The sequence below is a fragment of the Pristiophorus japonicus genome, chromosome 10 (assembly GCF_044704955.1).
Source record: "Pristiophorus japonicus isolate sPriJap1 chromosome 10, sPriJap1.hap1, whole genome shotgun sequence".
NCBI lineage: Eukaryota > Metazoa > Chordata > Chondrichthyes > Pristiophoridae > Pristiophorus > Pristiophorus japonicus.
The window spans coordinates 198,773,416-198,788,529 of NC_091986.1; the positions used below are offsets into that span (position 1 = coordinate 198,773,416).

The window sequence follows — 15,114 nt, forward strand, 5'->3', positions numbered from 1 at the left end:
GATTTCCCTTTCACAAATCCATGCTGACTTGGACCTATCATGTCACCTCTTTCCAAATGCGCTGCTATGACATCCTTAATAATTGATTCCATCATTTTACCCACTACTGATGGCAGGCTGACCGGTCTATAATTCCCTGTTTTCTCTCTCCCTCCTTTTCTAAAAAGTGGGGTTACATTGGCTACCCTCCACTTGATAGGAACTGATCCAGAGTCATCATAGGCAGTCCCTCGAAATCGAGGAAGCCTTGCTCCCATTCTAAAAGTGAGTTCTCAGTACAGTCCAATACGGGAATTACAGTCTCTGTCACAGGTGGGACAGACAGTGGTTGAAGGAAAGGGTGGGTGGGGAGTCTGGTTTGCCGTACGCTCCCTCCGCTGCCTGCGCTTGTTTTCTGCATGCTCTCGGCGATGAGACTCGAGGTGCTCAGCGCACTGCCCGGATGCTCTTCCTCCACTCAGGGCAGTCTATGGCCATGAATTCTCAGGCGTCAGTGGGGATGTTGCATTTTATCAAGGAGGCTTTGAGAGTGTCCTTGAAATGTTTCCTATGCCCACCTGAGGATCACCTGCCATGTAGGAGTTCAGAGGAGAACGCTTGCTTTGGGAATCTTGTGTCAGGCATGCAGACAATGTGGCCCGCCCAATGGAGCTGGTCGAGTGGTCAGTGCTTCGATGCTAGTCACCTGAGGAAGAGAGTGCTCGAAGATCAGGCCCTCAAATCTGGCACCACGCTTATGGTCTACTGCGCTGTAGCGATACCCGCCCTCCTGTATGGCTCAGAGACGTGAACCATATAGAGTAGGCACCTCAAATCGCTGAAGAAATACCACCAAAGATGTCTCCGCAAAATCCTGCAAATCCCCTGGGAGGATAGTATTAAAGTGGGTGAATACACTATAACAGGGTTCATTTTACTGTTGCTTCTTTAACCAGTGGTTTTCAAAATGATGGATGTGAATAATTTTGTTTGGTTAGCTCTGCACAACGGGCCTTATTGATTTTTTGCATTTTTGAAAATTCCAAAATGACACTTCTGAATAACCCTTTTGTTTTCAAGGATTTTATAGTGAGCTGCCATTTTTTATCAGTTTTCCTGACTTTTAAATTTTTTTTATAACTGGCATTCAAAACTTGATCAAATATTTAGTATCCTGAAGTATTTATTTTAATAATTCAGCTTAAGTTCTTCTATGTGGGATGTATTAAACTTGAAAATATCTTTTAATCTACTACAAGTAGATTAAATAAAATCAGGAATAAAAAGCTAGTACCATAATAGTGACCATGAAACTATCGGATTGTCAGAAAAATCCATCTGGTTCACTAAAGTCCTTTTTAGAGAAGGAAATCTGCCATCTTTACCTGGTCTGGCCTACATGTGACTCCAAACTCACAGCAATGTGGTTGACTCTTAACTGCCCTCTGAAATGGCCTAGCAAACCACTCAGTTGTACCAAACCACTTTGACAAAGCCAGCACTGTGGGAGTACCTTCACCATACGTACTGCAGCGGTTCAAGAAAGCAGCTCACCACCTACTTCTCAAGGGGCAATTAGGGATGGGCAATAAATGTCGGCCTTGCCAGTGACATCCACATCCCGTGAACGAATAAATAATTTTAAAATGGCAAATTGTACATCGGGGCTTTTGTGATGAGAGAATTTTCCACTTGCATTGGAATTAATGGAGTATTTGAAGTTTTGTGAAATTGAATTAAGAGTGCGATGATTTTTGAAACTGAAGTAGGTATAATTTTAATTGCATCGCAGAAGTTTTAATTATTCTGCATCAGGGCTGCTGTTGTGAAAAGAATCTCAGACTGTAACTGAAAGTAAAACAATCTATTAAATAGATGTGCGCATGTAATACATGTGTGTTTTATAGCACTGAATGGAAAAGTATGTACAGGTTGAACCTCTCTTATCCGGCATCCTCGGGACCTGGCCTGTGCCGGATAAGGGATTTTGCCGGACGAGGGGAGGTCACATTAAATTGGATGGTACAGGTACTGAGCCAGGGGATACCGGGGCTGGCTGGCTTGGGGCTGAGAGTGCGGCAGAGAGATCGTGGGGTGGGGGGTGGATCACGAGGTCAGGCCAGCGATTGCGGGAGTTGGCAGTGAGGAAGGACTTCAATTTGTTCATGTCAGAGTTCTACGCATGCGCCACCCGGTGGCCGGGAATGGTGCGGGATAAGGGAGGTTTAACCTGTATTTTTAAAACTGCTTTAAAATACCGTATTTCAACATGAATCCTGTAATAAACATTAATATTCATATGTTGTGCTGGTAATACTGAGTCCTTTCTTTGTGAGAATTAATTACAGAGGGAAAAGTGTTAAAGCCATTCATGTTTTTGGGTCTTCGCCATCCTCATTACTCTCGATATCTAGGCTTGCATATTAAGCTATTCTTGTAGGTGAGTCTTATTTTTTTTAAATACCAAATTAATTTATTGAACAATAGACGAACAAATGAGTCAATAACAGATTGTATATACTATGTGTATGTATGGAACTGTTAGAATATAATAGCTCCTTAATTGGAAAAATAATAGTTTTTTACAATTTGAATGGTTTTGATAGGGTGAATAGGAGAAAGACTAGTTCCTCTGGTTGGGGATGAGGGGCTATCAATTTTGAAACTGTCACAGAGTGGGGAGGGAGGTTAGGAGAAATTTCTTTTTGCAGAGAATTGTTCAAGCATGCAATGCTTTTTTGCAGGGAATGGTTGGCGGCCATCACAGCCGCGATAGGTCCTGTTCTTGCCCGCATTGTCCAGCAGAGGTCACTGAACAGCAATCAGAAGTGGAAACCCTAACTGTACGTCTCAAAGCGTTTCACACAATATTATTTTTTTGTGGTGTAAACACGGAAGCAAATGTGGCAGCCATTCTGTGGCAGCTGTGTCCCACAAACAACTGGGACACATAAGCAGTCAATGTTTTATTTTAGATAGCTTTGTTTCAGTTCTTTGCCCATGTCCTAACTCGCATCAAGTCCCATTCACTCATCACCCCTGTGCTCGCTGACTTACATTGGCTCCTGGTTAAGCAACGTCTCGATTTCAAAATCTCATCCTTGTTTTCAAATCCCTCCATGGCCTCGCCTCTGGAATCTACTCCAGTCCCACAACCCCCTTGAAATATCTGCGCTTCTCTAATTCTGCCCTCTTGAGCATCCCTGATTATAATCGCTCCACCATTGGTGGCCATACCTTCAGCTGCCTAGGCCCCAAGCACTAGAATTTCCTCCCTAAACCTCCTTTAAAATGCTTCTTAAAACCTACCTTTGATCTGCCGCAATTTCTTCTTGTGTGGCTTGGTGTCAAATCTTTGTCTTATAACACTCCTGTGAAGCACCTTGGGACGTTTTACTATGTTAAAGGCGCTATATAAATAAAAGTTGTGCGGGTGATGTTGATGAGCCTGCTTTTATTGCCCATTCCTAAGTGGTGTTGGGCCTTCTTGAACTGGTGCAGCCCTTGTGCTGATGGCACTCCTATGATAGTGTTAGATAGGGAATTCATTGATCCAGTAACAATGAAGGACAGTGGTATATGTCCAAGTGACTTGGAAGTAAAGTTGTTCCCATGATGTTGCTGCTCTTGTCCTTCTCAGTGACAGGGGGTTGTGCAACTTGCAAGTTGCTGCAGTGCATCCTGTACGTCAGCCATAGTGTGTCAGTGGTGGAGAGCGTGGATATTGGGGGTAAAATCCCGGCCTTGCTGGGTCCGTACGGAATACATACGCACCCGGCGAGGCCTCGCAAAAGCCAGTTTTCCAATCTGTCAAGATTGGCTTGACAGATCCCGCAGGAAGGACATTCGCGCAGGTGAGATTGGGCTATTTGCCCAGCGAATATCCTTGTAACTTACGCCTGGTAAAAGCAGGCGCATAGCCTACTTTTACCAGCTTAAGAGTTTTAAAACATATAAAAATTAAATTTAAATACACATTTTTAGAGTAAAAATCCTGTCCATAAGGTAATTTATTTTAAACCCTATTTAAAAAAAAAACATATTAAAAAAAAATCATATTTTTTCTAAAACATTTAATTAACTTTAATTTCAATTAATTTTTAATATGTGATGTGTTTTTTTTATTTATTATGTTGTGTTTCTGTGTTTTAGGGGGTTATTCTCATTGATAGTAATGGGAACGTGGAGAAACAGGAAATTGTGTTAGGAAAATTGATGGGATTGAAGGCCGATAAATCCCCGGGGCCTGATGGTCTGCATCCCAGAGTACTTAAGGAAGTGGCCATAGAAATAGTGGATGCATTGGTAATCATTTTCCAACAGTGTATCAACTCTGGATCAGTTCCAATGGACTGGAGGGTAGCTAATGTAATACCACTGTTTAAAAAAGGAGGGAGAGAGAAAACGGGGAATTATAGACCGGTTAGCCTGACATTAGTTGTGGGGAAAATGTTGGAATCAATTATTAAAGATGAAATAGCAGTGCATTTAGAAAGCAGTGACAGGATCAGTCCAAGTTAGCATGGATTTATGAAAGGGAAATCATGCTTGACAAATCTTGAATTTTTTGAGGATGTAACTTGTAGAGTTGGACAAGGGAGAACCAGTGGATGTGGTGTATTTGGACTTTCAAAAGGCTTTTGACAAGGTCCCACGCAAGAGATTGGTGTGCAAAATCAAAGCACATGGTATTGGGGGTAATGTAGTGATGTGGATAGGGAACTGATTGGCAGACAGGAAGCAGAGAGTCGGGATAAACGGGTCCTTTTCAGAATGGCAGACAGTAACTAGTGGAGTGCCGCAGGGCTCAGTGCTGGGACCCCAGCTCTTTACAATATACATTAACGATTTAGATGAAGGAATTGAGTGTAATATCTCCAAGTTTGCAGATGACACTAAGCTGTGAGGAGGATGCTAAAAGGCTGCAGGGTGACTTGGACAGGTTAGGTGAGTGGGCAAATGCATGGCCGATGCAGTACAATATGGTTAAATGTGAGGTTATCCACTTTGGTGGCAAAAACACGAAGGCAGAATATTATCTGAATTGGTGGCAGATTAGGAAAGGGGGAGGTGCAACGAGACCTGGATGTCATGGTTCATCAGTCATTGAAAGTTGGCATGCAGGTACAGCAGGCGATGAAGAAGGCAAATGGTATGTTGGCCTTCATAGCTAGGGGATTTGAGAATTGGAGCAGGGAGGTCTTACTGCAATTGTACAGGGCCTTGGTGAGGCCTCACCTGGAATATTGTGTTCAGTTTTGGTCTCCTAATCTGAGGAAGGACGATCTTGCTGTTGAGGGAGTGCAGTGAAGGTTCACCAGACTGATTCCCGGGATGGCGGGACTGACATATGAGGAGAGACTGGATCAATTGGGCCTTTATACACTGGAATTTAGAAGAATGAGAGGGGATCTCATAGAAACTTATAAGATTCTGATGGGACTGGACAGGTTAGATGCGGGAAGAATGTTCCCGATGTTGGGGAAGTCCAGAAGCAGGGGACACAGTCTTGGGATAAGGGGTAGGCTATTTAGGACTGAGATGAGGAGAAACTTCTTCACTCAGAGTTGTTAACCTGTGGAATTCCCTACCGCAGAGAGTTGTTGATGCCAGTTCATTGGATATATTCAAGAGGGAGTTAAATATGGCCCTTACGGCTAAAGGGATCAAGGGATATGGAGAGAAAGCAGGAAAAGGGTGCTGAGGGAATGATCAGCCATGATCTTATTGAATGGTGGTGCAGGCTCGAAGGGCCGAATGGCCTACTCCACCTATTTTCTATGTTTCTATGCATTGTTAGTGAAGGAAGAGTGAGGGATATGTTGAGTCATGTGGTGTATAATTCTGCTGCTGGACCACAGTATCTGTGGCTGCCCAGTTTTGGGTTGCGACATCTATCCTGGGTCTGTCCCACGCTATACAGTAGACGATGCCCTTCCTGGGAAGATGAAACTTTTGTCTTCAAGGACTGTGTAGTATTCACTCCTACCAATGTTATTGTGGACACACATGTCTATGACAGGTTGGTGAGGATGAGGTAAAGTAGGTTATTCCCATATGTTGGTTCTCCCATCACCTGCCCAATTTTCCAATTATATCGTAGAATTACACTGGTATTATAACATGGAAACAGGCCATTTGGTCTAACTAGTCTGGTGTTTATCTTTCACAAAAGCAGTAGTCCTAATTCTATGTGGCTGTCCTGTTTCCACATATTTTTATCCTCCATTCTTTCAAACAGTGATGATGCAATTGACGTCCCCTACCCCGAGTATTGTAAGTGCTCTTGCTTCCTTGTGATGTTCCACACGAGGTGTACTGATTAATCAGTAGGGGCGGGCGCGACAATAGGTAGCAGTCATAAGGAGGTTTACTTGGCCTCATTTCACATGATGATATGATGCTTCATGGAGTCCATGTTGAGGACTCCCGAGCCAAATCACCAACTATACACGACTGGGACAGGATATACCCAGCAATGGTGATAGAGATAGAGGAGTCTGGGATCTTCGCTGATAGTCGTACTCACTGAATTACATCTATGTCAAACTGTTGCTTGAACACTCTGGAATTGTAAGGAGAGATGGGTAAGAAAAGGTTAAAACATGGAGTTCTAACTTCAGCTCTTGGTGAATCACAAGCAAAAAGGTTTTCTGCCAAAGAACGGGAGAGAGAGAGAGAAAGGCGAACAAATACCTTCATTTTTATCATGGCATGAACCACGAGACAGAGTACAGAAATTAGAATGGTCTTGCAACCACGAGCAAGCGACAAGGAGCCTGAGAAAATGGGAAGCGAGATGTTTACAGCTTCACCCATCAATCCAAGTATTGTTAAATTACCTATTATTCATATAATCTGTAATTTTAGTGATGTAAAAAAGAAAGACTTGCATTTATATAGCGCCTTTCATGAGCTCAGGATGCCCCAAAGTGCTTTAGAACCAATGAAGTACTTTTTGGAGTGTAGTCACTGTTGTAATGTAGGAAACGCGGCAGCCAATTTGTGCACAACAAGCTCCCACAAACAGCAATGTGATAATGAGCAGATAATTCATTTTAGTGATGTTGATTGAGGAATCATTATTGGGCAGGATACCAGGGATAACTCCCCTGTTCTACTTCAAAATAATGCCATGGGATCTTTTATGTCCACCTGAGGGAGCAGAAGGGGCCTCGGTTTAACATCTCATCCGTAAGATGGCAGCACTCCCTCTGCACTGTAGTGTCAGCCTAGATTTTTGTGCTCAAATCTCTGGAGTGGGAATTGAATCCTCAACTTTCTGCCTCCGTGGCGAGGATGCTACCTGTTGTGTATGGAGAAAGAGTCAGACCGAACACTGCGAGCTCAAAGTAAAGTGTGACCGTAGTCTTTTATTGCAGGTCTCCAGAGTGCCTCGCCAACCTGTGAAGCCTTAAATACCTGTGCTCCCAAGGGATTTTGGGACTCCGGGGAATGAGCCCTCTGGTGGCTGTACAGAGTAAATACATGTCCACATATATATCAACATTCCCTCCAAAGTCAATAGTGTAACTATTTACAATGTAAGTCGATCTGGTGCACTTCTTGCCCTGGTTGATCATCTCAGTGTGAAAGCTGGTGTTGTGGAATCATTTGTTGGGCTCTCGCTGGGCTGCTGTGTAGCTGGCCTTGCTGGGCTGCCTGGTGTGTTGGTCCCTGCTGGGCTGCTGTGGATGATGGGTTCTGCTGCATGGTCAACCGTGATGTCGGTGTGTGTGTTGGGGGACCAAAAAAGGTAGGGTCCAAGGTGGGTTGCTCAGAGTAGTCCATGAATCTGAGTTTGATTTGGTCCAAGTGTTTCCAGTGAATGAGTCCATTTGAAAGGTTGACCCGAAACACCCTGCTCCCCTCTTTGGTCATGACAGTGCCCGGAAGCCACTTGGGACCTTGTCCATAATTTAATACAAATACAGGATCATTGATTTCAATCTCGCGTGACACATTTGCGCTATCATGGTATGCACTTTGCTGAAGCTGCCTGCTCTCTACCTGTTCATGTAGATCAGGGTGAACTAACGAGAGCCTTGTCTTAAATGTTCTTTTCATGAACAGTTCAGCAGGTGGGATCCCAGTGAGTGAGTGTGGATTCGTGCGGTAGCTAAGCAGGACTCGGGATAGGCGAGTCTGCAGTGAGCCTTCAGTTACCCTCTTCAAGCCTTGCTTGATGGTTTGCACTGCTCTCTCTGCCTGACCATTGGATGCTGGTTTAAACGGGGCAGATGTGACATGTTTGATCCTGTTACGGGTCATGAATTCTTTGAACTCAGCACTGGTAAAATATGGCCTGTTGTCGCTCACCAGGACATCGGGTAAGCCGTGTGTGGTAAACATGGCCCACAGGCTTTCAGTGGTGGCAGCGGATGTGCTAGCCGACATTATCTCACATTCAAGCCACTTGGAGTACCCGTCTACAACCACAAGGAACATTTTACCCAAGAACGAGCCTGCATAGTCGACGTGCATCCTAGACCACAGTTTGGAGGGCCAAGACCATAAACTTAGCGGCGCCTTCCTGGGTACATCGCTTAACTGTGAGCATGTATTACATCTGTGAATGCAGGACTCTAAGTCCGCATCAATACCGGGCCACCACACGTGGAATCTGGCTATTGCTTTCATCATTACGATGCCTGGGTGGGTACTGTGGAAGTCATTGATGAAGGTGCCTCTGCCCTTCTTGGGGACCACTACTCGATTACCCCACAGAAGACAGTCTGCCTGTATAGACATTTCATCTTTGCACCGCTGGAACGGCTTTATCTCTTCCTGCATTTCCACTGGGACACTGGACCAGCTCCCGTGAAGCACACCGCTTTTGACTAGAGATAATAAGGGGTCCTGGCTTGTCCAGGTTTTGATCTGCCGGGCAGTGACGGGTGATTGCTCACTCTCAAATGCTTCCATAACCATGGCTAGATCTGCGGGCTGCGCCATTTCCACCCCCGTGGTGGGCAATGGCAGCCTACTGAGAGTATCGGCGCAGTTTTCTGTGCCTGGCCTGTGGCGGATGGCGTAGTTGTATGCGGACAACATGAGCGCCCATCTCTGGATGCAGGCTTATGTGTTGGTATTTATCCCTTTACTCTCGGGAAAACAAGGAGTGGCTTATGGTCAGTTTCCAATTCGAATTTTAGCCCAAACGGGTATTGATGCATTTTCTTTACCCCATAGACACACCCTAATGCTTCTTTTTCAATCGTGCTGCAGGCTCTCTCGGCCTTAGACAGACTCCTGGATGCATAAGCAACCAGTTGCAGTTTCCCGAAATCATTAGCTTGTTGCAATACACACCCGACGCCATATGATGATGCATCACGTGCTAGTACCAAACATGGATCATACAACACAAGCAATTTGTTTGAGCATGACAATTTTCCCGCTTTTACAAAGGCATTTTCTTGACTTTTGCCCCAAACCCATTCACCCCCTTTTTGTAGTAAGACATGCAGTGGGTCTAGCAGGGTGCTGAGACCCGGTAAGAAGTTACCAAAGTAGTTCAAGAGTCCGAGAAACGACCGCAACTCCGTCACGTTCTGTGGCCTCGGTGCGTTCTCGATTGCCTCCGTCTTCGCATTGATGGGTCTGATGCCGTCCGCCGCAATCCTCCTTCCCAGGAACTCCACTTCAGGCGCCAGGAAAACGCACTTCCAGCGTTTTAACCTGAGCCCCATGTGGTTGAGTCGACTAAGAACCTCCGCCAGGTTCTGCAGGTGCTCGACTGTGTTCCGACCTGTGACCAAGATGTCGTCCTGGAAGACCACGGTGTGCGGGACAGACCAGTAAACTTTCCATGTTTCTCTGGAATATCGCCGCTGCTGATCGGATTCCAAATGTGCATCAGTTAAAAACAAAAAGACCTTTTACGTGTTGATGCAGGTGAGGGCCTTCGATGATTCCTCCAGTTCCTGTGTCATGTCGGCTGAAGTCAGATCCAGCTTCCTGAATGTCTTTCCTCCCGCCAGCGTTGCAAAGAGGTCATCGGCTTTTGGTAATGGCTATTGGTCCTGCAGGGAGAAACGATTGATAGTTACTTTGTAATCACCACAGATTCTGACGGTGCAGTCTCCCTTGAGGACTGGGACAATAGGACTGGCCCACTCGCTGAACTCAATCGGTGAAATTATGCCCTCTCGTTGCAGTCGGTTTGGCTCGATCTCTACCCTTTCTCTCATCATGTACGGTACTGCTCTCATCTTGTGATGGATGGGTCGCGCCCCTGGAATTAGGTGGATCTGCACTTTTGTTCCTTGGAATTTCCCAATGCCTGATTCAAACAGCGAAGGAAATTTGTTTAAGACCTGGGCACACGAAGTGTCGTCAGCGGGCGATAGCGCTCGGACGTCGTCCCAGTTCCAGCGTATCTTTCCCAGCCAGCTCCTGCAGAGCAGCATAGGACCATCGCCCTGTACCACCCAGAGAGGTAGCTTGTGCACCGCTCCATCGTAGGAGACCTTTATGGTAGCACTGCCAATTACAGGAATCAGTTCTTTAGTGTAAGTTCTTAGTCTCGTGCGAACTGGAGTTAAGACTAGCCTTGAGGCCTTGTTGCACCACAACCTTTCGAAAGTCTTTTTGCCCATGATGGACTGGCTCACGCCTGTGTCCAGCTCCATTGACACAGGGAGTCCATTTAGTTCAACGTTCAGCATTATCGGGGGACAATTTGTGGTGAATGTGTGCACCCCATGTACCTCTGCCTCCTCTATCTGAGGCTCTGGTTCGTAGTGATCCTCCGTGGATCTGTCCTCCTCTGCAACGTGGTGGTTTGCAGGTTTAACAGGCTTAGCAGCTCGCCTGCACACTCATTGGAGGTGTCCCATTGTTCCACAGCCCTTGCAAACGTATCCTTTGAATCGGCATGAATGGAAACGATGATCACCCCCGCAGCACCAACAAGGTGTTAATGGCCTTGCATTCATCACCCTTGATGGTGGACTCTGAGACATCTGCGGACGTGTAGCTGCAGGTATGTGTGACCTGCCCTGTAAGTTACGATTCGAAAATAACATCACTTTATTCACAGTACTTGTAGCGGCACTTGTGTGCTGAGAGATTTGCTTAGTATTGTCACTGGTGGCAATGAACGCCTGGACTATCGCTATGGCCTTACTCAAGGTTGGGGTCTCTACAGTCAAAAGCTTGCGAAGTATGGTTTCGTGGCCAAAGCCAAGTACGAAAAAGTCTCTGAGCATATGCTTCAAATGTCCTTCAAATTCGCAATGTCCTGCAAGGCGTCTCAGCTTGGCAGCATAACTCGCAACTTCCTGGCCTTCAGACCTTTTGCAGGTGTAGAACCGGTAAGAATGCTTTCCTTCGAGTTCAAATGCTCTCGGAGCAGTGTGCACAAATCGTCGTACAATTTCTCCATGGGTTTCACTGGAGAGAGCAGATTCTCCATGAGGCCATACGTTGGTGCCCCACAGACGGTGAGGAGGATCGCTCTACATTTGGCAGCGCTCTCTTCCCAAACTAGCTTGTTGGCCACGAAGTATTGGTCGAGTTGCTCCACAAAAGTTTCCCAATCATCTCCCTCCGAAAATTTCACCAGGATGCCCACTGTTCTCTGCATCTTTGGGTTAGCTATCTGTAGCTCGTCACCAGTTGTTGTGTATGGAGAAAGAGTCAGACTGAACACTGTGAGCTCAAAGTAAAGTGTGACCTTAGTCTTTTATTGCAGGTCTCCAGAGTGCCTCTCCAACCTGTGAAGCCTTCTTAAATACCTGTGCTCCCAAGGGATTATGGGATCCCTTGGGACTCTGGGGAATGAGCCCTCTGGTGGCTGTACAGAGTAAATACAAGTCCACATATATAACACTACCCGCTGAGCCACAGCTGACACAAAAGTACATTTAGTTTAGTAATTTGTAGTTAAGGAAAACTCATGGCCGAACAGGGATTAAGTGTAGCAAACAAGTGCTCTACTCAGAACTCCGACATGGCAAGCGAGCCTCAGGTGGGCAGAGGAAACGCTTCAAGGACACCTTCAAAGCCTCCTTGAAAAAGTGCAACATCCCCACCGACACCTGGGTATACCTGGCCCAAGACCGCTCAAAGTGGAGGAGAAGCATCCAGGAAAGCACCGAACTCTTCGAGTCTCTTCACCGGGAGCAAGCGGAGGCCAAGCTCAAACAGTGAAAGGAGCACTCGACAACCCAAGCACCTCACCCACCCACCCCTTCAACCAATGTCCCTTCAACCATCGCCTGCCCCACCTGTGACAGAGACTGTAGGTCCCGCATCGGATTCTTTAGTCACCTGAGAACTCATTTTTAGTGTGGAAGCAAGTCATCCTCGACTCTGAGGGACTGCCTAAGAAGAAGAAGCAGCAAATATAAGGAGGTAACTTTTGGTACAAATATGTAACGTAGCAGACATGTTGGTTGTCAAGTAGTAGAAAAGTATAAAAAGTGGCAGACTAATGAGAATTTGGATTCAAAGAGTTCGATCAACCTGAATACTGAGCTCAGAACTGACCCAACCCATCAGTGTGGTTGTAAGTACTTTAAGTGTATGACAATATATTTAATAAATCTATGAATACTTGACCTCAAACTTTCAAGAACCTTATTGATGTTTAGGAATTGATAGAACATCTAATCCTATATTAAGAACCATCCTTTAACGGAGCAGCTTTCCCAACTTCGATCTTCCGGATGTTGGTGAGGAGGACTTTATAGGATCTACTGGGCTAAGATTGCCTGATCCAATGCCTAGTTCATTGTTCACTTTTGTAGTGATTGTTTTTTAAATGGATATCTTATGATGCCATGTCAGAAGGCATTGAATCAACCACATTTTGCAGGACTGGAGTCATGTGTAGGGGTGGCAGGTTCCCGTCCCAAAGGGACATTATTGAACCAGTTGAGTTTTTAATAACCATCCAGCAGCTTTCATGGTCAATTTTTCCTCGTGCACGCCACAAATTGTGATGGTGGGATTTGAATTCACAGCATATAGGCTGCTAGTCCACTGCCATAATCATCAGGCTACTGACTGAGGAAGACTGACCAGGACAATGAGAACACAGTGGCTTCCCTATGAATAATGCAGTGGGATTATTAATGTCCGCTGGAACAGACAGATGGGATCTCAATTTGACATCAGACGTCTGGCACGCCTTTGCCTGTTCATTAATTATAAATAATTTATTCTTCTGTCTTTTTCCATTAATCTTGTTCAGTTAGTACTGTACCGTTTGTTTGCATGTGGTTATAATGAACTCTTATGGCTAGAAATGTAAGTTATTATTGTACTCTACAGTAATTGAAAGATTTAGCGTAGTTTCATTAGGAACTGGTTCATTTTGTATTTACATTATTCTGATATATAGAATTATTTAGCAAAATGTTAACCAAAGATAGCTAAAACAATTTTTATACTGAACAATTAACTGATCACTGTAACACAATGGAAAATAAGTTGTCTGTCTGAGTAATAGACAGTATGGTTTCTATTTATCAATTATTCAGTATAACACCAGTCTAATATGGATGTGATTGTAGTGTATGCCGGCACCTTTGGTAATGACTCCACGAGGCAGGGTATGGTACTTAAACTGTGTGGACTGTTGTCCTTTATTTGCAGCTCCTCGAGTGAGGACACCAAGCTGTGAGCTCCCTTTTATACTGGGTTACCCGCAATGTGTAGATAACCCTTAGGTCTCCAGCAGCAGCACCCTCTAGTGTACAGTAAGGTGTGTACAGTGTAAGGTACATTCACTGTTACAAACATCATATAACAATACAAGCAAACATACATAACAGTGATAATCTACTACTGTAGCAAATATTGGACAATCGGACTGAATTAGTAATATTTGTCTCTCCCAGTCCTCTGTGCACTAAGGTAAAGAATACTTCAGAAATAGAATGGATTAGACAGAGGAAAATGCGAGGCAGTCTAAGATGGGTTTGGAGTGCATGGGTGTAAATGCATGTGATGTAAATAAGGTTGGTGAGCTGCAAAGCATAAGTCGTCACATGGGAGTATGATATTGTGGCAATAAGAATGAGAGGATTGCGAACTTAATATTCCTCACTACAAGGTATTCAGGAAAGGTAGGGAAGGAAAAAAGGAGGTGGATGGCAGTATTGATCAAAGGATCTATTATAACACTGAAGAGGGATGATGTAGTTGAGGGGGTCAAAGGCAGTGGCTGGAATTTGAGGCAGTAATAATGGTGAGGCTGTCGGCGTGCGCCGTTACTACACGGTAAAACTGACAGCAACTTCTGGCGTCCACACATGCACAGTTAAATGTAAAAATCAGGAAGTTGCTGTCAGAGATACCCTACTCCTCCACAGGATGCGCTGTTGCAGTCTTCCCAGATGGAATCAGCAAAGAAATCACTGATTTAGCATGAACTTAAAACTATTTACCCATTATTCTTGCTGTAAAGACCGATGGAAAAAGTTATGCCTCAGTCAGGAGTTAGAGAGTTTTTAACGGTGTACTAAGTCATAATTACTGGTGAACAACCTCTCTGGCCTTGAAAAATTAATTTTACAAATGTGGAGACTCATTCCTTCAGAAGAAAATTTAAATGTTGCAGATTTAAAAAAAATTTAAAATTACACTATTTTTTAAAGTTTGTGTTTTGTTATTGAAGTTTCTCCCTTAATCCCATGTGTATGTCCCAATCTTTATTTTGCTTTCTGTACAATTATTTAAATGTGATTTTATATTCCCTGCAATGTGAGAATTCTTCAATCTGATTGGTTGATCAGTCCGCCTGCTGCCTGCCATATTCCTGGGATCTCCTGTAGAGGACGTCAAATTCAAACTGACACCGGAATAAAGGAAGTCTGTGCTCTCGAGCCTGCTAAAGCTTTGTGGGCAGTTTTTATTGAAGTCAAAGGTAAGTACTATTCCTTTGCCACTGACCGCAACATCTGGGCCACAATTTGGTTAAAATTAAGGATGTTACCAGAATATGTTTCTATGTTTCTAATAAAGCAGCTTTTAAGCTACTGGGTGTTTACCACCACATAGTGGGAAGGATATAGAGGAGCAAATTTCCAGGCAAATTACAGAAAGATACCAGAACTACAGAGTAGTGATAATAGGAGACGTCAATGATCCTAGCGTAGACTGGAATAGTAACTGGCATTGTAA

The 15,114-nt window shown here is 44.6% G+C and overlaps 1 protein-coding gene across 1 annotated transcript in view; it reads left to right on the top strand.

Moving 5' to 3' along the window:
* Window positions 1–14,752, top strand: part of nipa1 (NIPA magnesium transporter 1) — a 39,500-nt gene extending 24,748 nt beyond the window's left edge. Inside the window, exon 7 of the mRNA XM_070892470.1 lies at window positions 14,700–14,752. The gene's annotated coding sequence lies outside the window, so the exon portion shown is untranslated. The remainder of the gene's footprint in view (window positions 1–14,699) is intronic.
* Window positions 14,753–15,114: the final 362 nt, after the last annotated feature.